The sequence below is a fragment of the Cynocephalus volans genome, chromosome 11 (assembly GCF_027409185.1).
Source record: "Cynocephalus volans isolate mCynVol1 chromosome 11, mCynVol1.pri, whole genome shotgun sequence".
NCBI lineage: Eukaryota > Metazoa > Chordata > Mammalia > Dermoptera > Cynocephalidae > Cynocephalus > Cynocephalus volans.
Genome location: NC_084470.1, coordinates 53,122,154 through 53,149,313, shown reverse-complemented (window position 1 = coordinate 53,149,313; position 27,160 = coordinate 53,122,154). Strand labels below are relative to the sequence as shown.

The 27,160-nt window shown below is 43.0% G+C and overlaps 1 protein-coding gene across 4 annotated transcripts in view; it reads right to left on the bottom strand.

The window, feature by feature from the left end:
* Window positions 1-27,160, bottom strand: part of TRAK1 (trafficking kinesin protein 1) — a 119,521-nt gene that overhangs the window by 67,578 nt on the left and 24,783 nt on the right. For all 4 annotated transcript variants that reach the window (XM_063115094.1, XM_063115095.1, XM_063115096.1 and 1 more), the window contains exon 2: window positions 17,557-17,751. The gene's annotated coding sequence lies outside the window, so the exon portion shown is untranslated. The remainder of the gene's footprint in view (window positions 1-17,556; window positions 17,752-27,160) is intronic.

Here is a 27,160-nt window from a genome sequence, read left to right as displayed (position 1 = left end):
TAAACAAATCAGCAGTTAACAGACTCCTCAAAAATCAGCATGTTCAACAGGTTCAATCCAATATGTCCGGGGGGAAGGTCCGATATGAATCTGCGAAATGAAGATTTAATAAAGGAATAGAAAATGCAAACTCTTTAAAGCATCAAATGAAAGTTAAATGAGGACACAAACCCCTTAAACAAAGGCTTGGCACATTTACTTTATAGCACTATGAGTTTCTTTAAGACTTTATTCATTCCTCATCACCCATGAAAAAAATGGATAGATGAACCTATGGACTGATGGATGGGTGGATGGCAGTGTAATTTCATAGTTAAGAGCATGGGCTTTTGAGTCAAATGGCCTAAGGTTTGGTGCAGGCTTCTCATTCACCATCTCTGTGAACTTGTTAGACACAGCAGTCTCATCTGCTAAAGGGGGATAATTACGGTACATGTCACAGAGATGGGGTGAGGCCTTAATTGGGGATGCAGAGCACTTGGCATGGAGTCTGGGACAAAATGAGTTTGCAGTAAATGTTAGTTGTGATCCTCTTCATCACTCTACTTCTTTAAAAAATGAAATAATGTACTGGCCAGCTGCAAAAAAAAAAAAAAAAAAAGGAAATAAGCTAGTATGAGCAATTAAGAAGAGTACAAATGTCTAAGCTATAATTAGGTAAATGAGGTAGAAACGCCATTAATAAGCTTTTCTCAGCATGATTAATCCAAAGGCATTGAGTTCACAGTGATGAGGAGTGACAGGTTGGGGTGGGAGAGGGGGCAGAGAGACCACTTCTAAACAATAACGGATTACTGAACACAACTCACATCAAGTCCAAACACTGCACGTATCCAATTTACTTTTTAAGACAATGGGAAAGAAACAAAACAGAGTGTAAAAATAAGCACAAAGGAAACAGCATCACTCACTTATGCGTGAATTTTATGGGCCTCTAGCAGTTTCAGAGTGAATGTCTATTTTACAGTATATGGTATAGATTATTTTAAAAAAGTGAAAGTCTATATCCAAACTCTTTTATAGGCTCAGAAGGATAAAGGAATCCATCTATAGCTCTGCAGAGATAGTTCCAAGAGTAAAATCCAGGTCTATTTGGCTTCAAATCCACTTTCCTTTACACCAATAGTCCCAACAGCCCTAACGGTTACAGCCGTCCCTTGGCCCAAGCTCACTGCAGCTGAAAAAGCAACCTCCTCCCAACTATGATCCTACACTGCCCCCATCACTGCCCACCCAGGGAGAGTCAGGAACAGGTACAGGAGCAGCCTCAGAGAAGCCTCACTGTCACGTAGGCGGCCACCTCCCAGTCACCCGCATCTTCAACCACACTATTAAAGGAAGTGCTGTCTGCACACTAGTCATTCAGTACTTTATATCTCACTTAATCTTCAGACCTCTGCAACCTAATTACTCCCCCATTGTACAGACAAGAAAAAGGGGCTCAGACAGTTTAAGTCACTTGCCCAGAATCACACAGCAAATACCAAGAGTATATGGATATAAACCAGGGACGGTCTACCTCCTAAGCCTTTTCCACTTCATCAATGTGACTGAGGAAACATCTAAGGATTATTTGCAAATGAAATATGAAAGAAAAAAAAAGAAAAGGTACAATTAAAGGAGATAAAAAACAAATTAGCATGTCACAGAGAAAACTAATTGAAACTTTTTTTTAAAGAACAAAATAAAAATCAGGAAAGTAAGAGTTAAATTTTAAATACCAATGTGACTTCATGATATTAAAAAGAAATACTATTTCCAGCTGTCACAAAAGTGGCCCAACAAGGACATGCCCCCACCCATCACCAGCACAACATTCTGGTGCCCAGATTTGGGTTAGATCTGAACACGGCTCCTTGGGGTGATGCTGCTTCCACATCTTGGGGCTGGGAAACATCAAGACAGGCCTGCAACGACAGGGCTCAGGAAGGCAAAGATCACTCCAAAAAGTCTGGGGTAGTAGTGGGCTGTGGGAGCCAGCTTAAAAGGACCACTATGGGCAAAATTGTAACAATTTGAACATCAAAAAGAGAATACAGTTAATGATGATTAAAGGGAACACGCTGAGTCTCTGAAGGCTATGCAATGAATTCACAATGAACGTCTAACCAGGTGAATAAGGCAACTGATACATAAAGGAACAGAGAATACGATAGGAAGTTATTTTTAATCCATTTTAGGAAGCAGGAGAGGTGGGTGTGTATGACTGCTCTGTTCCTGCCACTAATACCTTTTATAAAGCACTGTACAAATACGTCTGTAAGTAGGATGGCTATGAATAAGCCAGCCAGATAAGGAATGAGGAGGCTGGTGTTTAGAACAGAAAGGCCTGACATTGTGGCACAAAGTACACCCATGTAGCTGGAGGATCAGACCCAGGGCACAAGACGACGAACTAGCCAGAGGCTCCAGAGGAGAGCTGACTGCCCACACTGGGGCCCCAAATTCTTGGAAGATAAAAGTCCAATATGACCCTGCTAATTATAACAGCAAGACACTCACAAACCTTGAATGTGTTTTCAAATATCCCAGGTGAATGGGTCATTAGAATGCAACAATGGATTATGTCACAGTAACCAAATGTACAGAATTTGTCATTTCAGGAAAAGGCACCAGGTTGAAGGTGGCCCCACAAAAGATATGTCTACCCAGAAGCTGTAAATGTGTGAAAAGGGTCTTTTTGCAGGTGTCATTAAGTTAAAGTTCTCTGGATGACATCATCCTGGATTAAGGGGCGCCCTAAATCCAATGATAAGCATCCTTATAGGAGGAAAGAAGGGGAAAAGACAGAGGAGAAGGCAATGTAAAGACAGAGGCGGAGACTGGACTGATGCGTCCACTAGCCAAGGATCGCCAGCAGCCCCAGGAACTGCAAGGGGCATGGAATGGGTTCTCCCTCAGAGGGTCCAGGAGGACCAACCATGCTGAGACCCTGATTTTGGACGTCTGGCCTTCAGAAATGTGAAAGAATAAATTCCTGTTTGAAGCCACCAAATTTGTGGTAATTTTTTATGGAAGCCCTAGGAAACTAATATAGCTACTCTGAGATAGTAATTTCTTTCATCTCTGTTAAGATTACTAGATCCCTGGAAAAATATAAAACAGGTTCAAAAATTACAAAGAAATGAATCAAACCCACAGTACCAACACTTAAGCATAAGTACCAGGAGTTTTGTGATCACTGCTGTAAGACTATACACTCTTTTGAAAGCATTAAAGAGGATCTAATAGAGATTTGGTCTGCGATGTAAAGGGGAATCTAATTAAATACATGTGTCATCAAATTCAAATGTTTAAAAGAATTTTTAAAAATTTCTAAGTTTCTAATTATTAGTTGTGTGAGTATATGAATATTTAAATCTATTTAATGCATTTAAAATATGAGTGAATACTAACAACTGAGGGTTAAAGGACAAATGGTGCTGTCGTGAGTTTGCCCCAAAATGTCTCAGACCTCACAGACCTTGCCAGATGCTACCTTCCTCCATACCCCACAGGTGAGCAGTGCTGGCCACACCTGGGCCCTCGTGTGGACGTCTGAACAAGCAGGTCAGGTGTGCTGACACGCCCCTGTGCCCATCCCTCCTGTTAGCAGAACCATTCAGTGCCCCCCACCCCAGGCGTGCTCCCGGACTCCAGAGCATTCCCCCCTGCCGGCCTTTTCCCTGCATGCCAGGGCAGCCAGGAAGCCTCAGATAGAAGAGAAGAAGACCCCAAAGGGACTTCCTACCCTTCAGTTCTTGAGGGGGATGTGGGGCTCATGTGGAATACAGACTTACCATCAGGCCTTCCCACCACTCACTTCAGAAAATTAACTGAACAGGATGCTTCTGCGGAGTTCTCTTTCTGAGCCTTATTTCTTAAAACGTTGCCACTGCCACCCATGGCAGAAGGCAGGCTGCTAAGGAACAGCTTGCTGTCAACTACTCCCTCCCAAATCATCTCCTCCTCATTTCAGGCACAGGAGAAGCAGGCGCCCACCCCACCTCCAGGGGGAAGGTGTGAGGAACAGAGCCTGGCTTTCATAGAACACATCCAAAAACAGAGAGCACTACAGAGGCCAAGTGCATCCCAGCCTCGATGCAGTTCTCATTACAATCAGCCCTACCTCTGAGAAGGAAGAAAGAAAAAGAGTTCCAATGTGCTGTGGCATCACTGCACAGCTTGCACAGTTCTGAGTTTGCCTCCTGCCAGCCCAGGAGGGCTGCATGGGAAATCTCACTCCTATGACCAGCAGGGCACATGGCAGATGCTGTAGACTTCAAAACGCAGATAAACCAGGAGCTCAAAGGGCCCCGATTCCACTCCTGTCAAAACTCAGCTGAACCTCAGTAGCCTGAGCCCATCACCAGGGAGAAGTGGATGGGGTGTGAGCTGAGCTGTCATGTCAATTTTCCACCCACCTGAGTCTGTTCCAGCTTTGTCTTAGACATGCTGAATTAACATGAAAAGAAAAATGGTCAATCTGTACAGAACTGCTTGCCAAGCACTTTTCTTCTTTATTAAAAAGAAAAAGAAAAAAAAGTTACTCAGCATTGAATCTGGTTTGATGAGAAAGAATGAAAGAGGGCAGGGGACAGTAAGCTAGAGGCCATGATGTTGCATCTGCCTCCTGGCATGAGGACCTGGCTGCCCAGCTCACCAGATACTGCGTCAAGGCTCCTGGTGCTGTCAGGCACCCTGGCATGTGGCTGCCTTTGATCACCTACCCCAGATAGGCACCCTCAATGCCCCCCAGAGTCTGGCACCCAAGCCCACGCCTGGGTGGAGGCATCATGACCATGTGTGGCTAATGTGTAGAAAGTGACTATGCAGCCAGCACAGTCACCTCTGGTCTTACAGACATCTGTGTCAGCTAAAAGTGGTGAAACATGGGCCAAAGGATGAGTCCACTCACCTGAGGAGTGAGCAAGAGAGGAGGGAAGACACAATTCCAGGGCTTGCTTAGGTTCTTACCTGTCAACAAATTCTCTCCAGGTCTTGGGAATAGCAGAAAGGATACATGCCTATTTGGGCATTTACATGAGAGAAATTCATAGCATCTACTTATAAGTACATTGCAATGTATACATTTTGGTATTATTTTTGTTAGCAAATGATGATAAAAAGTTTTCCCTGGCAATCAGATCCCCTTCCCATCCACGGTATGATCTCCACCCACTCTCGTAATTTATCTTTCCTCCCTTCATTCAACTCTGCCCCACCACACACAAGTCTGGGTGAGAACACACCTCCTCATTGTCCCATCGGGAACCCTTCCCCCAAAACACACACACACACACACACACACACACACACACACACACACACACACACCCACACACCCTTATGCTTTCTCTTAGGTCACCACCTTATAAAACTACTGACCCCCACCCCCTTCAGAAGGTCAGCCCTATGTGCTATTTATACATTTAATTTGTACAGGTTTAGTGCATATTGTGGTGTCTCTATTTGTTTCCCTTGCAATTTTAATTAGGATGAAGGCAATCTTTCAAAGGTAGCAACAAACAAAATGATCATTCTATTCTACATGTGGGTTTTAAATTTTGTTTTGTTTTTTATAAAAAAGATAAGGAAGGAGAAACACATTTTTAATTTAAAAACATGTGTCTCTGCACTTTGTCTGATTTGAGAAGCATTTATTAAGTGCCTATTTAATGCAAAACACTGGGCTAAAGACACTGGCCCACTCAAGCGGACATGGGTTCTGTCTTCATGGGATTTAATCAAGAATATAGAAATGATTTTCAATAATTCATAATCTTCTAGAATTTAAGCCTTGCACATATCTAAATCTTAACCACAAAAGTCCTAGGTGATATAAAACATGCTTAGAGGGCCGGCCCATGGCTCACTTGTGAGAGTGCAGTGCTGAGAACACCAAGGCCATGGGTTCAGATCCCTATATAGGGATGGCCAGTTAGCTCACTTCGAAGAGCATGGTGCTGACAGCACCAAGTCAAGGGTTAACATCCCCTTACCGGTCATCTTTTTAAAAAAATAAATAAATAAAATAAAACATGCTTAGAGAGTTGGGATAATATTTCTCTGATGTTCAGTTTGAGAATTCTTTAAGATTTCTCCTGGAATTAGCACCTGAAAGCAATTTAATGGTACTTTTATTTGAAAAAGCAAACACTACAGAGAAATCAAGAAAACTTGCCCATTTATAATAGCCACCAAAAAAATAAAATACTTAGGAATTGAGTTAACCAAGGATGTGAAAAATCTCTGTAATGAGAACTACAAACCACAAGAGGACACAAGAAGATGGAAAGATATCCCATGCTCTTGGATTGGAAGAATCAACATAGTGAAAATGTCCATACTACCCAAAGTGATATACAAATTCAATGCAATCCCCATCAAAATTCCAAAGACATTTTTCTCAGAAATGGAAAGAACTATCCAGACATTTATATGGAATAACAAAAGACCACGCATAGCCAAAGCAATGCTGAGCAAAAAAAATTAAGCTAGAGGCATAACACTACCTGACTTTAAACTATACTACAAAGCTATAATAACCAAAACAGCATGGAACTGGCATAAAAACCGACATACTGATCAATGGAATAGAATAGAGAATCCAGAAATCAACCCACACACCTACAGCCATCTGATCTTTGACAAAGGCACCAAGCCTATACAATGGGGAAGACACTGCCTCTTCAGCAAATGGTGCTGAGAGAACTGGATATCAATATGCAGGAAAATGAAACTAGATCCATACCTCTCACCATATACTAAAATCAACTCAAAATGGATTAAAGAATTAAATATACACTCTGAAACAATAAAACTTCTTAAAGAAAACATAGGAGAAACACTTCAGGAAGTAGGACTGGACACAGACTTCATGAATACGACCCCAAAAGCATGGGCAGCCAAAGGAAAAATAAACAAATGGGATTATATCAAACTATAAAGCTTCTGCACAACAAAAGAAACAATTAATGGAGTTAAAAGACAACCAACAGAGTGGGAGAAAATATTTGCAAAATATACATCTGACAAAGGATTAATATCCAGAATATACAAGGAACTCAAACAACTTTACAACAAAAAAAACAAGTAACCCAATTAAAAAACGGGCAAAAGAGCTAAATAGGCATTTTTCAAAGGAAGATATACAAATGGCCAACAGACACATGAAAAAATGCTCAACATCACTCAGCATTCAGGAAATGCAAATCAAAACCACACTGAGATGCCATCTCACCTCAGTTAGGATGGCTAAAATCCAAAAGACTCTGAACGATAAATGCTGGCAAGGTTGTGGAGAAAAAGGAACTCTCATACATTGTTGGTGGGACTGCAAAATGGTGCAGCCTCTACGGAAAATGGTATGGAGGTTCCTCAAACAATTGCAGATAGATCTACCATATGACCCAGCTATTCCACTGTTGGGAATATACCCAGAGGAATGGAAATCATCAAGTCGAAGGTATACCTGTTCTCCAATGTTCATTGCAGCACTCTTTACAATAGCTAAGAGTTGGAACCAGCCCAAATGTCCATCATCAGATGAATGGATATGGAAAATATGGAATATCTACACAATGGAATACTACTCTGCTATAAAAAAGAATGAAATACTGCCATTTGCAGCAACATGGATGGACTAGAGAGAATTATATTAAGTGAAACAAATCAGGCACAGAAAGAGAAATATCACATGTTCTCACTTATTCGTGGGAGCTAAAAATAAATAAATACACAAACAACCTGGGTGGGGGAGGGAAGAAGACACAACAATTACAATTCCTTGAAGTTGATACAATAAGCTAACAGAAAGGAGTTTGTTGGGAGGGAGGCGGGAGAGGAAGGGGGGAGGGAGGTTTCGGTAATGGGCTACAATAATGAACCACATTGTATATTGACAAAATAAAATAAAACTAAAAAAAAAAAGCAAACACTACAATTTTTAAAAAACAGAAATTAAAAGTCCATACTCATTTTATTCCTATTATACAACACAGGAAAACTCAACTTAAGAAACTGCGTTAAAACAAAAACACAATAAAAAAACTTCATCAAGGGATATCTTTGACTAGAGAGTAAAAAACTTTCAAAACACTTCAGACAATCATAGAATGTTTAATGCTAATTGCCACAGAATAAAACCAAGTCCCAAAGCAATTATCAGTGATTTGCCTAAGGTCACACATTTATTTGGTAGATGATGAGAACAAGGCCTTCTAACAACACAGGACTGTTGGGTCTTCAACTTCTTTTCCCCCCTAAGAACCAATAAGCAGAAGAAAACCTTCACTATAAACAGAAGTTACCCCAACCTCAAAGAGACATTACCTAATCCACAGGGATTAGTTGCATCTCTCAATTCTAGTTAAACTTCTATAGAAAACATGCATTACCATTCTCTCCCAGGAAGCCACCCTTGGTAAAGTTTAAGAAGTTCATCCCATGATAACACTTTGAATTAAAAAACATATTTCTCGCAATGATTTGCCATATTCACGCAAACCTGATGTCTCCTTCACGACTATTACCTATTGTCATTTCCAGACATTCACTAATGGATAACAACCTGCACAGACTTAGAAAATGGTAAGACACCCTTCCTCACCTGTCTTATAAGAAAATCCTTAGGACATGTTCAGACTTCTTAAAGACCACGTTTGGTGTTTTCGGGCAAACTGCTTATAAGTACTGCCTGGCTTGATGTCTGTAAGTGAAACAATTTGGTTAAAGATGAGAAAATCACAAATCAGAGCTCAGGAGAGGTGAAATTCTGTCCATTTTAAGTACCTCAAAAGCACATAAGATCTTTTCAAACCAGAAGATAGTAAGAAAGGAAAGGTGTCGGCTGCACATGGAGATGTCATATTGCCGAGGAGAAGGAGCTTGGTCCAGCTGGGCTCAGACCCTGCTTCTTGTGGGGTCTTGGGCAGACAATGGAGAACCCCTCTGAACATCAGCTTCCTTGTTTTTAAAATGGGGAGAACAGTCTTCACATGAGGGCTACTGGAAGAACTAAAAGTGCATGGAGCATAATAAATGCTCAACGGATGTCATTTTTAGTCATCATTAACCACCATTATCTACAAACCATCCAGCAGAAATTAGAGATAAAACCCAAAAAAGAGAATTCTGAATCCAAAGAGTGAAGTATCCAAGAATATCTGCTGTGGACTGAATGTCTCCCCAAAATTCATGAAAGCTTGATACCCATTGTAACAGTGTTAAGAGGGTGGGAAATTAGACTATGACAGAGTGGAAATGTGGGGCCTTTGAGAGGTGACTGAATCATGATGATTGTGTACTCATGAATGGATTGATACATTCATGGAGTAATGGGTTGGTAGTTTAAAGGGTTGTCATGGGCATGGATGGGTGGCTTTATAAAGTGAGCACATGAACGAGCTCTTGCCATCCTTGCTATGTGATTGCCTGTGTTGCCACAGGACCCTGTAGAGAGTTCCCACCCAGAAGAAGGCCCTCACGAGACACACCCCCTGGTCCGTGGACTGCCTAGCCTCCGAAATTGTTAAGAAATAAATTTAATTTTTTATAAATTACCCAGTTTCAGATATTCTGTTATAAGCAACAGAAAACAGACTAATCCAATATCTAAATCTCCAATGAATGTTCTCAGGGGAGGAAAATACCAGGAAGTTGATTAAATGTTACCACCTCACAGAATAATATTCCATTCATTCACTCACTCAACATTTATTCATCAGGTTTTCTTACTAACTTCATAACTCAATATAAGCTAACCAGGAATAAGCTATTTTTACTGCATTAATTTAAGGGGATATTTAACCTAAGACTTAGTAATACTGCAGTTCAAAGAGGCTTAAAAACAGTCACGTCTTCAAGCCTAGTAAATCAATTTCTAGAAATACACCTTAAGGAAATCAAGACTTGGGTGGACAAATACTTATGTAGGAGGATGCTCACCCAGGTGATATAAGAGGAAGAATTAAAAATAGCCTAGATTCCTAATAATAGACAAATGATTAGATACAAATGATGGATTATTAAGCAACAGTAAAAAAATGTGTTCTTCAAGAATTTTAATGCTGGGAGAAATGGTCAACATATAATATCAATTTAAAAAGCGTATGTTCCCAGGTACGTAATATATTTGTTACGGGAAAAAACCACTAGAAAAATCTCACAAAAAGTGAATGGTGATTGCTAAGTAAGTCAACTCTTTGCTTTTATTTACCAAATTATCTAAAATCAGCATACTTTTGTGACCAGAAAGAAATATTATCATTTTTAAAACCTAACTTCTGTTTTTTTGTGGGGAAGAGGGGACTTGAAAGTAAATTTACTATTGTAAAGCACATGCTTCAGAATATTTTTTTTGTATTATAAAGCATTTATCTGTTTATTGTAACATAGTTGATGTACATATCTGCGGGAAAACCTAACTTCTTTTAAAGGCTATTTCTGTTCACCAAAGGCCAGCCACCATGAGCTGAAGAATGGGGTAGGCACCACAGGTCTCTAAAATAATAACAAGCGTGCGGGCTTCCTCACCCTGAAAATCAGAAATGGACTCTATCTCTCAATGCCATGTCATCACCCACAAGTGACAGAAATTTTTTTAGACCCACAAAAAGGGAAACAGTGTATTAGCCCATTTTGTGTTGCTATAACACAATTACCTGAGACTGGGTAATTTATAAAGAACACAGTTTTATTAGGCTTACAATTCTGGGAGGGCTGCATCTGGCACGGGCCTCAGGCTGCTTCTACTCACAGCAGAAAGTGGCAGGCAGCTGGCGGGCACAAGCAGATTACATGGTGAGAGAAAGCAAGACAGAGAGAGGAGGTGCCAGGGTCTTTTTAAACAACAAGCTCTTGTGAGAACTAATAGAGCGAGAACTCACTCATTAATCCCCCCTCCCCCAGGAAGAGCATGAATCCATTCATGAGGGATCCATCCCCATGACTCAAACAGCTTCCAGCACTGTCACATTGGAGATCAGATTTCCATGAGTTTTGGTGGAGACAACACATCCAAACTTGATCACTGAGATAGAGAGGTTCTATGACTTTCTCATGGTGACAGCAATAACTGGTTTCAGAAGCGGGGCTGCAATGCAAATTTCCTATCCATAAATTTAGGAGAGAGGGAGAAGATGCCTTTGAGAATGAAAAGCATCATTTCTGAGCACCAACTGCATGTCCACACATGGGCCTCTATGGAAGTCGAGCAGGTGGTAACAAAAGCCAATGTAAAGATGACAAGCACATATTCAGTTTCTGTGAGATTCTGGTAACCAATCCAAGGAGAGAGATTCGTAGAAATCACCCGCAAAGAGGCAACAGCTGAAGCAAAGAAGGTGTAAGAGAGAGGAGACTCCAAGACACAACACTGACAAATGTCCATATTTAAAAGGGACTTAGCCAAAAAGAAAAACAAAAAGCCAGAGATGAGTGGTCAGAGGAGGAGAATGAAAACTAGGATGTTGCTATGCATGATTTAATTACACACAAACACCCACTGTAAATAAAACTCCCAGTGGGAAAGACTTTGAATAAGGCTCTTCACGTTTAATCATCATCCTTGCACCCCTCCAACAAGAGAGCTTGGAAGATGATGCCTCACGTTAAGGAGGCTCCTTGTTTGGGTTAGAGGTCAACCAAGAGTGCATGGAAATACAGAGAAGGCAGTAGGGCCCACCTTCAATCAGCCTACCTGGGAGATACTGGGCTCCACCCTCTGAACAGAAGGGGGAACATGCTAACATGATCTCTTCCTTTAAAGCACTCACCATCCAGAGGGGAGACAGTTGGTAAAATAAGCATAACATGGTAGGTAAAGGTGTGGGTTCTAAAGTTACAAATACTACGTGGCATGAAAGAGCGATGGCAGAGATAGAGGTGAAGCCTTCCTAACTAACCCCTGCTTTTCTGAGTCCCCCACTGAGCCTGTACTTGCCACGCAAAGCCCACAGCCCGATGCCCACACCTGCTGACACCACCAGCAAGCAGACCACTGTCTCATGTGCCTGGAATTTGGGCTCCTGTGAACTGAGCTCTTTCTCTACCACCAGTCATTTGCATGTTCCCAATCCTGTTTATGCCCCTTTGCTCATTAATGTAATTACATGATTGTGTTTATTATTTCAGGAATAGTAAAAGAAGCATTGTTCCTTTTCTTTTTTTTTTTTTTTTTACCGGTAAGGGGATTGTAACCCTCAGCTTGGTGAGCGCACCCGCCATACCTATATAGGATCCGAACCTGCGGCCTCGGCGCTCCCAGCGCTGCACTCTCCCAAGTGAGCCACAGGGTCGGCCCAAAGAAGCATTGTTTCTATGAAAACTAAGTTTGTGAAACATACAATTAAGTATTAAATGGCCAATTAGATTTGGATGAAATAATAGTAATATATTCAAAAAAATCATTTAAATAAAAAAGGAATATATTTGAATATGTATTCAAATCTAGGGTCTATGTCCTGGGGCACTCATAAAGTAAGGCACTTAGCATAACCCTGGCAAACAATAAGCACTCAATAGATGTGAATCATTATTATTACTACTGGTTATCACTACACAAGCAAAAGTATTACAAAGAATGATGAGAGCTAGGAAGGTGGGGGGGGAAGAAAAGCAATAGAAGTGGGAGGGGGAACAGCACAGAAGGGGTGGTCTAAGAAGGTCTTCTCTGAGGAGGACACATCTGTGCTGAGGGAGCAGATAAGCCAAGGTCATGGAGTGTTCAGACTTGCACAGCAAGTCTGGAGTGTTTCCGGGTCTGAAAGCACCAGTGTGGCCACTGCAGGGGTGAGGGAGAGGGTGGCAAAAGGCTGGCGGGAGAGAGGGCCAAGGGCCCAGTCACAGGGCTTTGCAGAACAACGGGAAGCAACAGCAGCAGAACAGCCCAACTGAATTTCAAAGAAAGACCAGCCAGGCTGCTGGGTCAAAACAAGACGGCAAAGAAGCAAGAATGGAGGCAGGGAGATGTTACAGCAGTCCAGGGGTGAGATGACAGTGGCTTCAAGGGCGACAGCAGAAAGGTCACAGAAGGGACCTGGGACATACCCAGAAAAAGAACTGACAGCACTGGCTAATGGCCAGGAGAATACGGAAATGGGATAAACCGAGTCACATTTATTAAGATAACTGTGAATGGAAGGGGAAAAATCCACCTTTGGCAGTGGTTTGTTAAGCTAATGCCTGGGTAGATAAGGTGGGGTGGGGAGTGGGGGGGGGGGTATAAATTTGGCTGTCACCAGCATGTGACTGGTATTGACAGCCTTGGAAAGAGGCTACAGAGAGAAGAGGGCTGGGCACTCCAGCCTTTAGAGAAGCACATCACAGTCACCTGAAGACTGGAATCACTATTTCTGAGAGTGGGGCCTAGGGAGGATAGGTTTTTAAAAACTCTAGGTGCATCAGGGTTGAGAGCCACTGATTTGAAAGTCAGAGGAAGAAGAGGAAGAACTGGTAAAAGAGGCGGGAAAGACTGGCCAGAGACAAGAGGGAGATCTGGGAGCAAGTGAGGACCTGGAAGCCAAGCCAGGACAGGGTCCAGAAGGGAGAAGCCACTGCGTCAACCCTTCTCAAGGATAAGCAGGACACAGGGAGACAGGAACCTTCAGGTATAGTGGTGTAGAGTGCTCAGAGCCCAGTTAAACCCCCCATGCCAGATGCTCTGGGTTCTCGGACCTTATCCTGAGTAGATTCCCACTCCTCTGGGACGAGACCCACGTGAGTGAACTGTAACACATCGGGTTCATCGTGCACGCCCGTAAAATCAACTAGTCACTCATTACACCTGTGACCGGTGGACACAAGTGAATGAATAACGGCAGAAATGGGGGTATGACATTCCTGTAGGTTCCACTTCACAGGCCACTCTAGAGTGCTGGGGTGAAGAGTAGGGAGACCTATACATGATTTCTGGCGTCACACACTCAGCCATACACACTTAGCAAGTCACTTCACCCTGGGTCTCAGGGGTCCCACGCACACAATTATGGTTGGACTATAACGGACTATAACATTTTATTTAAATGAAGTTAAATTTTAAAAACTCTTAATGGCAAGGAGAGTTGGTTTCATATGCAGGTTCCCAGACCTCACTCCTCCTCCCACATGAGCAATGTAAGCAACGCAGTGCAGGATGTCAGCCTAAGGCCTTGAGAGCTTCCTGCACTGGTCCAACCCAGTGTAAAGTCCCTTGGTTACATAATGGAAAAAAAAATCAATAATCCAGGAGATGTTTTTACCTCCTAATCAGAAAACCTCAGCTAAAACCCAAACAAGTCAAGGTCTCAAAAGATTACAGGTATATACCAGTCACTCAATAAATACTTGTTGGCTGATTCATTTACATTACTTGGCAGCAAAAACAAACAATGGAACAATATCTTAAAACTCTTACTTGCTTCATAACCTTCTCTTCCACCTAAGAAAAACATTGTTCCAAGTAAACTCAGAGGTCGAGTGGTCAGCAGATCAAATGCACATGAGATATGGAGGGATTTCTTTTCTCAACCAATGCTCCGTAACCAAAACGTTACATAGAGTGGCCCCCAGAGGAGGAACCAAAGGGAGTCATAGCCACCTAACAACTGACACGGCAACCTTCATGTCTGGTGTCTCCTGAATGTTATGTGACGAGAAAAGTCTGCAGCACACTTAGTCATCCTCACTTGGGACTGGGGAAATGTGCCCTACAGACCACAGGATGGAGGCGAAAATCACTGGGAAAAAGGAAACCTCATCTTCAAATTAAGCTACATCAGGATAAGTATCACTTGGGAAAGTGACCTTAAGTCAATAAAAAAAATTGAATATTGATTTTGTTGGATGTATATTTTATAAATAAATAAGCTGTTGACCTATTCTGAAACTGAGGTTTGGGGATAGTTTTTTTTTGTTTTTTTGTTTTTTCATGTTTCACCAAGTAAGCTCTATTTCTAAACTAGAATTTTTTCTCCTTTTTTAGCTTCTCTGAAAGACAGTAGTTAAGATATGGAGTCAGACCAGATAACCTAGGTTTGAACCTCAGCACCCACCTTGCTAGTTGTGTGACTATGGGGAAGCTTCTTCGCTTCCCTGAGCGTCCTCATCTGTAGAACGGGGACAGCAAAAATATTACACTCAAAGGTCACTGTGAGGATTAAACGAGATATATGCACAGCACTAAAAGCAGTGCCAGGCACACAACAGGCATCAAATGTTGACTACTCTTTCCTCCTGGTTTGACCATTTAATCCCAAATGTTCCATATTTATGGACACATTTGCTTTGTGGGTCATTTTAATTTTAATTTTCTGTGTTTCTCAACCTCATCAGGAATTTAAAGTCTACCTGACTGGGGAAGTGCTGAAACTTTTCTGAAAAGGTCATTCACTTGGTAAGTGTGGATGCCTCCACCATAGCATGACATGAAGATATCTGTGATTTCTACTGCTGACCAAGTCACAGCTCCTGTTAATACCACTGAGCTTTGTTGTCTACATTCATAATGAAAGGAAATGCTGCATTTCAGTTAGAACTTAGTGAAAATAAAGATGTAGTTTTTTTTCTCCTTTACAAGTTCATAGAACACCTAAATTCTCCCTACAGACTCTGAGGAACTTAGGACCTCAGTTTGAGAGCCCTGCTCTACAAAGTCCTATATTTAGGTTAAGAGTTAAGGCCTGATCATTCCATTAACAGATATTTGGCAAATAGTCACTCTGCTCTAAGCACAGGAACATAGAAGAAAATACAGAATTAAGGTAAGACCTGGATACAACCATGATGTAAGAACTTTCAGAATCTCTGCTCAATGTTTATTTTGGTTCTTCCAGTTTTATTATAGGTTGTGTTATTCACTGCCAAATCCACCAAGATTTCCTTTTTGTCTTAAACATATAACTAAAAACAAAACAAACAAAGGACACAATCTCTGTTTAAGACTACTGTTAAACGGACTTCAGAAACTGTGGATAGTTGTTATGGAATAAACACTGACTCCGCCACGCTTCCACCTGTTCTATAATAAAACCAGCCCCGCCCAACTGTAGACATTTTACAGGGATAACATGAGGCAATTCATGTCAAAGTTCTCTGAAAATTGTGTGGCAGTGCCCAGGGACGAAATTCCAATTACACCATAAATGTCAGTGATAAGTCAGCATGGGTGAGAAGGGACCCATGAGAAGGGACCCATGAGAAGGGACCAGGAGCCTCCTGTGGCAAAAAGGTCCATGAAGAGTCCTACAGAATCACAGGGTGGTCTCCTAAGGAACAGAAAGCAACACAGATTTCCTGAAAAATAATTTTGTTGTGAATTCTACTGTAGACTTCTTCTATAGTCTGAAGGAAGCAAATATAGAACCTAGCAAGGAGGTTACTCCAGATGCAGTTTCCTACACAATACCACATTTGCTTGCTGGTACAGATGCTGTGAGTAAAGAAAAATGACTTGCAAAGAGCTTTCAATATGCTTCAAGACATATCAGATGCTCTAAAGTTTCAACTTTAAATTAGTACAAGTCTAATATGCTTCATATCTATCATGGTGTGGATTATTCTATTTTTATTCCTATTGAAACTGATTATCTGCAGTGTTCACAAAGAAACTGTAGGGTTTGCATTAGGTATAAAAACACAGGTCAATTTAAACAAATTTCCTGTCTTATTAATATCTAATACAGAAAACCTGAAAATGGCCCCAAATGCACCTTAAAGGAGAAACTCGTAGTTCCAACTTGTTTGTTATAAATGATCTCACAAATTCTAGAATATTGGAGAGATCAGTCTGTATTAGGGAGAATAACTACAGAAAACTTTTAGAGATGCATTATAAGCTGGTTTTGAACCAAGTTACTTCCACAGAGAAGCAGGATTGTTGTACCTTTCTTTGAAGGTGACACGAGGAAACACAGATATGCAAATTATAGGGCTGCCATAAGTTTCTAAAGAGTGAAATTGCTTCTAAAAAGGCACCTCTTGATTAAACATCACAAATATCAAGTATTAACTTTTTAAATGATCACTTTCTTTTCAAGTCTGCGATGTCAAGTATCATGCCCTTGTCATCATGAACTCACTCAAAGAGCTCACTAATATACTGCTCACCTACCAGGTATCACCTCTGCAGCCCTCAGCATGACTGGTTGCTGCTGCAGTGACATTTTGACTCTCCCAAACAACCAGTTTAGTGAGCTTTCATGCAAGGGTCGTCAGCCTTGGTACACATCTTGCTACATCACATAAATGAGGTGTCTAGATATTCCCAATACCTTTGGTTTTAAATGCAGACAAACTCCTTTCCAATAAGAATTTTTAAGGACTCATGTGATACTTTTGCTAAGAAGGGGAAAGGGAACAGTTCAAATTCGTCTGTATAGTTAAAAGAAAGTTGGTTCAAACAAAAACTGTACTTGGTCCCCACTACTCTAAAATTTATGTTCAGAACATTTAAAATTGAGCCCTACAGCCATTTCTCTGACAACCTTTCCACAGATGGCAGGCCACAAGACATGGAAACCAGTACAAGATCTCACATAAGGCCATGGCTAAGAAGGACTGGTCATCTCACAGTGTCACAACATGAAAGCAACGACTTACGGAAGTATTTCAGCGTCTCTTCAATTTGCTCAGTTGTGAGGTCAATATTGGCATCTGGAGAAATGAGAGGGGTGTGGAGCCAGTCGTCGTGGTCATAACCGTAGATGGTGTCAGCTCTTAACTTGTAATGAGGCAGCTGCTCCTCCAGCAGGCTAATGATTTCGACTTCCGGAAGATCGGTGCTATTGCACACATCTGGAGAGAAGACCAACAAGACCAAGACATGAGAGCCCAGAACTGACTGTGTCCTGCTGCTGCTGGCTAACTAAACTTGTGGCCTGCAGCAGGTGTCTTTGGTCACTTATCTACAGCACGGGAAAGCCAGACAAGGCCTATCAGAGGTCTTTTTCCAAGTTAAATTCTACCTCAAAACTTAGAATTATGCATGCTAACTGCCAACTCCCGCCCAAGACAGTTCCTGCTGTTTAGTGCCCACTATCTGGGAAGGAAAGCTGAAATTCCTGAGCCTTCATCAACCCTTTAGCTTGGCCATTCTCTCTCAAGCACTCTACACTTATGCCAAGCCAGTTATAATTTCACCTATATGCCTAATTCCTTTCTGCCATTCTTTTACCATTGAAGCTATCCCCCTCACCTAGAATTCTGCCTTCACTTAATTTATTCATTCATCTGTTCATTCATCCACACTTCCTTCCTTCCCTCCATCCAAATGTATCCTGCGTACCAGAGGTGCAAGAGACACGTGGTGAACACGACAGTTGAGGTTGCAACACTTGTATCCTTATGCAGCATCCAACAATTATACCAATAGGTGCCCATCCTTCAAGGCACACCTTGAATACCACCTCTTCCCTGATATACGGGTGTTTTGAACACTCCAAGCAGACTTAATCTCTCTTCCCCTTTCTATATTCACACAGCATTTTGTCAGAACTTCCGTTACTACACTTAAGTTCTGTCTCCTGGGTATTTGAGTCTCCGATACAACTTGCAATGAGATGGCAAACTTCCATATACAGATGTCCTCAGTCCACCACCTGTGCCCACAGCTCCTGGCCCAGGCTGTGCTCAGGGGGTGCATGATAGCACCTGTGATGGCAGACCTATTCATATTAAGCACATGAATGCAGTCCTTTTAATTAAATTGTAAACATGCCAAAATGGCAAACATAACCAGGACATGGACCAATCTTACCCCACTTCTCTACCCCACTGCTTACTTGTCAAAGAAGAAATAGAGGATGAATTAAATAAATGCTAACAGGTGAGTGTTAATTGTCAATCTACCAATTCTGACATCAGCCACTGCATCAGCTCATTTTGCAGAAGGCTTTTGAGACCTATGATGGTAAACAACCTGTAGGAATGACAGTGGTCTTGTCAGCCCATAAATAAACCAAGCACTGTGGTACACCCAACTGGACAAGAGAGAAGACTTAACCCTGTCTTTCGTTCTAGGAATGAGTCTTCAATGGGGAAAAACCAATCAAAAGACAAGAATACTCTTGGAGTCAATTCTTAAAATTGTTGTACTATGTTCTTGCCCTGAAGTAGGAAACAAAGGTGGGAACCTGGATCAAGGTGGAGGATCAAACAATACTTCAGTCTCCTGTCCCTCTCCAAAGTGTTAGGAAGGCAGGGGAGAAAAAACACTTGATAAGTAAAACCACACAACAGCATGGGAAAGTAAGGAGGAGTGCTAAGGATGGATTGGATTATGAGGTATAGTCATGCATCACTTAACAACGGGGATACATTCTGAGAAATGCGTCGTTAGGCAGCTTTGCTGTGCGAACATCACAGAGTGCACTTACACAAACCTAGATACACAAACCTACTATACACCTAGGCTATATGACATAGCCTATTGCTCCGACCACTGTCATATATGTAGTCTATTGCTGACTGAAATATCACTACACAGCACACAACCGTATTCCTAAAACACGGAAGGGAGGATCAAATTAAAGCAGAAAAGCCCAGCCCTACACACACACACACACAGAGGGAATGACTGGTGCAAATGGTGGGAGTACATCCCGGGTGCTAGGAGGCAGCCTTCAGAGGAAGCAGGAAGTGCCTTGGGCAGGGATTCTTTGGAGAAGTTAAACAGGAACAGCAGCGAGGACCAGTCCCTACCCACCTCTCCCTGCTTGAGCCAAGGCCAAGAAGGCAGAAGGGCAGTGACTGCAGAGGCTGCTCAGACTCAAGTAGAACATAGAGACACCTACGCCCTGAAAAACAGCTATGCCAGACTTAGCAAAATCCCTGTCTCTCCATATTTAATAAGAAAGCCACACAGCAGGCAAAAAAATATGCGATAACAGGAAGAGAGGGCGAACAGTTAGGAGTCATCAGCCTTTGGGTAGGAGCCCACTGAAAACACCTGTCAGCACCTAGCCCTCCTGCAGCTGCCCACCACCCTGCACCACACCTTCTCACTCAATTCAATATGCAAAGCTTCACTGTAGAACATCGCCATTCAGGAAGTCAGCGTGGCTTTTCAAAGTGCTAAGGAAAAAGTTCATGATTAGAAAATGAGGACATTCCAAAGTCTGCTTGGAGCTTTAGGGAAACACTGCAGTCCTGGACAGGGGACTACATCTGAATGGGCAGGCTTCTCTGCCTAATGTGGGAAATGTCGCAGCAAGCACACTTGGCATTTCAGGCAGCCGAAAACCAGACCAGACCTGCTCTATCACTGCGAAGGTCTGCCACAAATAGATGTCCTCCCTAGGACAGAGCAACCAGTTGCCCAACCTCAAGACAGAAGATATCACATATTTCTTCTCTTCTCCCAGTAGCAACAAAACACCATCCAAAAGGTTCAAGATGGGCCCATAACAAGCAAATATTTCCTCTTCTCACTGTCAGTGAAGAGTAAGTTTCCATAAAGCTCATCTCTGGGAAAGGCCATAAAATGGCCACCATCTGACTGAGGGGACCTGAGGTCAAGGAGGGCTGACACACTCTTGGTGGCATATTTTGGCTGAACATGTATCTAACCAAAAACCATCATTCCACAGCAGCTCCACAAACGCAGTACCAGCCTATCCCTAGGAAAAAGACGTGGAACCAACATACTCCTGCATGGCACAACCCTCACGACAGGCTGGCATCTTCTGTTGCCAATGCTATTGGGTGGTGGTGAAGGTCACGAATTCCAGGGGGAAAAAATCCCTTCTAAGAATAAAGTGTCATTTTGCGAGCATGCTAGCAGCTGCTCAAAAGCTGAGACCCTGTCCCTCCATGTCCAAAGCTGAAGGTCAACCTATTTACAGTGTGGGTCCTTGTGCCCAAGAGATATCATTTTCCTTAAAGCATATGAGGACCAGTGAGATAAAGTATCAAAAGGTAAGGCTGTGCCAAAACACCCTTTTGAAAAACTCTGTATATTTGATTTTTCTGTAATGTGACCAGCCATATAAACATCAAGAAGTTTTCAGATGCTTGGAAGGCCCAGAGAATTAGAGCATAGGAGAGGATTATGAAGAGGTCCAAGGAGCTCTCCTTTTCCTTGGTGGCAGGGCCAGAAGTCAAGTAAGCGTAATATTGGAGGCCTTCAAGAATTCCCCAGGAATGATTTCAACAGGCCAAACACCAAGCCAGGTGCCTTCAGAGCATTCTCTCACCCTCTTGGCAATCCGGGACACAAACGTATTTGCTCTGTTTTACAGATGAGGAAACTGAGATTTACAGGGGCAGTGGAATATCTTGTTGGTCAAGGTCATGCAGCCAACTACATGGCAGATCCAGTATGAAAAGCCTCAGCAGTGTGACTGAAAGCTATGCTCTTCCATCTGCTACCTGCAGCCGGGCTCCCAGGAGGGTGCACTTGAAATGCTGCGGAATTTCCTGGATGTCATCATAAGGAAGTTTTGGTTCTAAGCAGGTGGAAGACTTCATACATGTGGCAGGAATATTCAATTAAACACACTGACAAATTAGGGAGGTGTCGGAATGATTCAGGAAGCAGAGCCAAGAACTGAAGTATGGTTCTGTAGAACCATAGAGGGTCAGTGGCCTGAGTAGGACAGCCCTGCCCCTCTCTTGGAGCTTATTCAAGCTCTTGGTGTGAATAGACACTGCTGGCTCAACCTGGAGGAAAGAAACCCTTTATGCTCTTGATGTTCATCATTTCTTCACAGCTCCAATTCACATTAGTAACAAGCTATAAAAGTGTGTTCTCGGATAAGTCTCAAATAAATGGTGTCAATCTCCTGATAGAACCCAAACCCCAACATGTCCATGAATTCTGACAGATCTGTAGTAACAACAACCCAAAACCCCACCAACCCTTGTCTGTCAAACCACCAGAAGGCCAGGCTCAGCCAGGCAAAGAGGGAAGAGAAAGACTCCTCGACATCTCCCCCTTCCTAGTGACTATAACAGCCCACATGGTTGCTGCACACATTGCTGCTGGCGTCATCTTTGGAAAGACCCTTTTTTAATCACAGTACTGCCCTGCTTTGAAAAGCTCCCAGCTCCCTACAAAGTGCTTCATGATTCAGCCTGCACCTTCCTAGGACACAGGCTACTGATTGTTTCCCAATACCCAGACTCTGCTTCTCCCTTCTGGTATGTCACCCCCAAGGTGTGGTTGGGTCCATGGCCACCCAGCTAAAAAGTACGTTTCTAGCTTTCTCTGCTGTGAGGCATGCCCACACGCCTGGTTAACAGGAAGTAAACAGAACTTCCAAGCCGTGCCCTTTCCTCCTGTCCAATCGTGAGTTGGGCAGGTGCATCTTCAGCCACAGAAGTAAAGGCAACAACACCTCAGGGATGACCAGAGCGAGCCTAGCTGCCTGGACAACTTGGAGGAGAGAGCCCTCTTGAACCACCTTCCACTTGGTTTTTAAGAGAGAAAAATAAATGCCTACCTTATTGGGGCCACTGTCATTTTGATCTCCAGCAGCTAAATCAATACCCAAACAGCCTTTCTCACTAACCTCAGCCTCTGCTATTTTCTCCAATTTCCCTTCAGTTAAGCCATACCAACTTCTCGACATTCTCCAAATATATTTTCCATAAATCTGGGTTTTTACACCATCTGTTTTAGCTGCCTAGAATGCCCTTCACTGGCCAGCAAACTCCATCCTAAAATATCACTCAAATGTCACCCTGGGTTGCAAAGCGTCTCTTGACCTCTCTTTTCTGGCTACCACAGTACTTAGAACATAAATAATTTCACTGCAAGGTTGGAAGTGTCTTCTCCAAGTCTCTTCCCCACGAACTGTGAGCCCCTCAGGAGAAAGAGCTCTGAAGTGGCCGTCTTCGCACCCAACCCAGCCCTTAGCACCTCGCTGGGCAACAGCGAGTGTCAGATGGATGACGGAACAAAGAGTAGGAAGCAGCAGCAACGGCTGCAGGTCTTCTGTCAACCCCTTGCCCACCCAGATGGACAAACATCCAGCCTTCATGCACAATGGAGGTGGAGCCACCTCCTGTCAAGGTCTTTTCAAGCGCCTCTCTCAGTATTACCCTGGGTCTTTGTCCAGCATGGAGCAAAGTCCCAGGTGAAGTGAACTCCCCCTCAATCACTTGGCAAACCCTAATCCGATGTCCACCATCCTTACAGCTCCACCTTGGGAACAGAGCATAACGGGCCTCTTCACCTCTTCAGAGCTATAACCCTTCCTAGGTTTTCTCCAAGGCACAGATTTGGAGTGGGCCCTCGTACTTCATTTATGGCTGCCTGGGAGGTATGAGACAGGGCTGGAGCCTGCTCAGCATCCAGAAGGTCTGGGGCTGTGGTAACAGTTATGTCCACTCTACACCTGACTCAGGCTAGATCCTCACTCCCAGAGAGGAGCCAGGAGATCCTTCTATCTCAGGACTTGTACTCATGCTCAGGCAACCTGCCAGGTGTCTGTGTTGATGCTTACATTTTACAGCAGAGGCAAAAGCTCTAAATTCGTGCCCGACATTTACAAATCAGAGAATTTCATGCAAAAACACAGATCCCTGGCCTCTCAGAAGAGGTCAGCATATCTAGCATCATGACCCACCTTCTCCATGGAGCAGTTCAATGCTGTGGGTGGTGGCCACCCCAGATGGGGAGGGGCTAGTTTCAAGGGGGCTTCTGGGCCTCTTTGCCTGCACACCAGAGCTGGAGGGCTAGCCCCAGGAGAACAGAGAACTGCACATGTGGGAGGAAGGCAAAGTACGCAGAAGAGCTGTCTAGGAGGAAATTATCCCTAAATAACTCACCCGGTCTGCAGCAAATCTGGGAAACAACAGTGAGAGAGGGAAGTATAAAAGAAGGGCAAGACAAAGAGGAAAAGCCTAGTGAGCGAAAAGTCTGGCAAAGCAGAGGAAGAGGGAGAAACAGAAGGGCACAAAGGAAAGAGGAAAAGAAGACTGCCAGGGAAGAGAGACAACGGAAGGAAACCAGCACCATGACTGCCACCTGCTGGAAGATGCCCAGAGGCCCTGGGTGCCAGCCAGGAGTACTGTTCCAAGAGCTTAGAGAAAGGGATCCCAACCTTGCCTCTGCCCCAGCTTTGCCCTGTCACCCCAGCACTCATGTCTTCACCTGTCTGAGGGTCAGGTTTTTTGTCTGTAGAACACAGGCGTGCGGCTGCAGAGAAGCTCTGTTCCCACCCTAAATTCCTCTGAGTAGCCAGAGCAGGGGTCGCACATCCCAGGGGCTGTGTTTGGGAGCAGCCACCACTCGTAGCACTTCCCTGCTACACAGAGTAAGTGGCCCCCTGATCCTTAACATGCTGACTTCTTCCGAGAGGCCAGGGCACAATCAAAGAACAAGAAGTCAATCAGAGGACAGGTAGGAGTCAGAGCTACTGCCTTCTAGTCCTGCCTCTGCTGAGGCCTGAGACCTCAGCAAAGAACAAATAAAAGGAGCCTTCACTCATCAAAAACAGCCACATCACAAAGGCCCATCTTTTTCCAATTGTTCCCTCCCCATCCCTACCCGACTCCATTTCTTTACCCAGGTTCCCTCTTGCCCCAAAGGCAGTGGGTGAGGAGTGTGACCCCAGGTCTGGGTTTGAGGAAGTCTAGCTGGAAGCAAGAACCCTTACCCTTGGCAGCGACTGCAAACCTGCAGCAATGTTCTAAAGCCTTCTCAAGACAAGACACCCTACTCAGCTACTTGCAAACCATTCTGTAGACTTGGAAACAATTCCATTTTCTTAAAATTATAAGGATTAAAGGGCACAGACTCAAGTAGTCACACGCATACCAAACTGGTGCCAGAGACGCATGTGACAATTTGTAACCATGTCTGACAGACGACCTTCTAAAAAACTCCTAAGGATCATGCAGTTCACAGCCTTACCTAAGCATCTTCAGAGAACTCAGTCTTAGTAATTACTTTCTATACCAGAAAAGTTGTGATTCCACAAACTTAGAGCTAAAATCTACTGACTCAACCACCTCATTTAGTGGAAGAGGACACTCTCATCAGAGAGGCTGAGGAAGTGACCAAATGTCACAGAGCAAACCAGCAGCAGACCTGAGACTGGTGCACATCCCCCCATGTAAGGGGCCTCAGGAAGTAGCAGCACCACCTCTGGATGACGATTCGTTCCCCACTGTTTTACCAGTACCCAGAACCCTACCCGGTAACTAGTGAGTACTCAATTAAGATTTGCTGAACAACACAAAGCACTTGTTATCTATTACTACATTTTATTTACTCTCACAAACCAACAGGCAGTGCATAATGAGGAGTAGGAACACATTTTATAAATGAGGAAACCAAGGTCCAAAAGACAGAAGGGGAAACTGAGGCCCTGAGAGATTCACAAACATGGGAGAGGTCTCAAGCCTCAGCAGAGGCAGGACTAGAAGGCAGTAGCTGCCCTCTCCCATCCCCTTACAGCACTGCCTCCCGGCTCACCCTCCAGTCCCCAAAGGACAAGTACAATTCTCCCTTTTTTCTTCCTTTTCTGCCTCTCCCCACAGAGGGACATTTTACTTGAAAAGGGCAGCAAAGGGGGTCTCCAGAAAAGAGGGAAGGACAAGCAGAGAAACCCATGTGGAACTGGAAAGGAAAGGCCAATAACAAAACCACACTTCAGAGACAGAAACAAAACCTGACACTGGGGAGTTCTCTGGAACGACTGTGGCCTTAATTGCCACTAGAGCAACTCCTTCTAAGAAAAAGGACAAACAATTACACTGGTTCAATTCCGTGTGGACCGGTGTCAGGTACTGAGCTATCACTTGACCACACACCCACACCCACTCCAGTGATACATACCCCGAGAGGAGCTGTCACGCAGAGAAGGCCAATCCACCCAACTCAGTCGCATTTGGAAACAGGGTCTCCAACATGAGGCTAAAGGGCAGTCTTGAGCAACTGAGTGCAGCACGGTCCACTCGGACATGCTGACTTGTGCAATGAAAGAGGGCAAGAAGGGGCAGGGCAAAGCAAAGACAGAAGGAAGCTGCCCCAAAATGTCAAAACCAAATACAGTGTTTTTCAGAAACAGTAACTCCAACAGGCTTTGTATGGAAACCTAAAAAAGCAGATGATAATTACATTACAGGTTAGGTTGACTCTAATACTAAGACAGAAAACTACAACTATACAGAAATCTATTTTATTTTAAAAGGAAAAATTAATGTGTATAAGTCCAGTCCAGAGTTGAACCACTAGGAAAATACTCAAGAAATGGAGAGTGTTACTGTCCACTTGAATTTGTTTTATGAGGAAATAAACAGAAAAAAATACTTTGGGTTCCTAATTTTCTTAATAACTTCTCTTTAAAATGTGTATGTTATATTTCACAAATATTAAGTAACCAGGGGAAGATTATTTTACATGAAAATATCAAGTGTCAGTATGCTTTTAATTAAAGTGCCCACAGCTGAACTAGTGTTTAGACAGATGGAGCTGGTATCAACTGGAACACTTGCAGTTTGATAGCACGTTTGGAGAACCAAACATTTGTCCATGACCCTTAAACCAGTAATCACACCTAGGATTTAATCTAAGAAAGGAATCCAAAAAAAAATCTAAAGTGTAATATACATTAGCATGTTTATGGTATATCTGATAAAGTTAAAAACATGCATGACCAGGTTCCTCAAACAGTTAAACACAATTACCATATGAAGCAACAATTCCACTTCTGAGTATATGCTCAAAAGACACAAAAGCAGGGACCTGAACAGAAATTTGCATACCTTGGTTCATGGCAGCATTGCATTATTCACAATAGCCAAAAGGTGAAAATAACCCTAATGTCCAAAGGCAGATGAATGGATACACGAAATATGGTATATACATAAGATGTAATATTCAGCCTTAAAAAGGAAATTCTGACATGCTACAACATGGATGAACCCTGAAGACATTATGTTATGTGAAATAAGTTAGTCACAAAAGGATTCTGTAAGATTCCATTTATATAAGGTATCTACAGTAGTCATATTCATAGAGACAGAAAGTAGAATGGTGGCTGCCAGAGGCTGGGGTAAGGGGAGGAGAGTAGTGTTAAATGGGTCCAAAGTTTCAGCATGGATGATGAAAACATTGTGAAAACAGGTGGAAGGGATGGTTGCACAACAATGTGAATGTACTTAATGCCACAGAACTATATACTTAAAATGGTTAAAATGGTAAATTTTGTTATTTTACCACAATTAAACAAACAAACAAACAAAATGCATAACC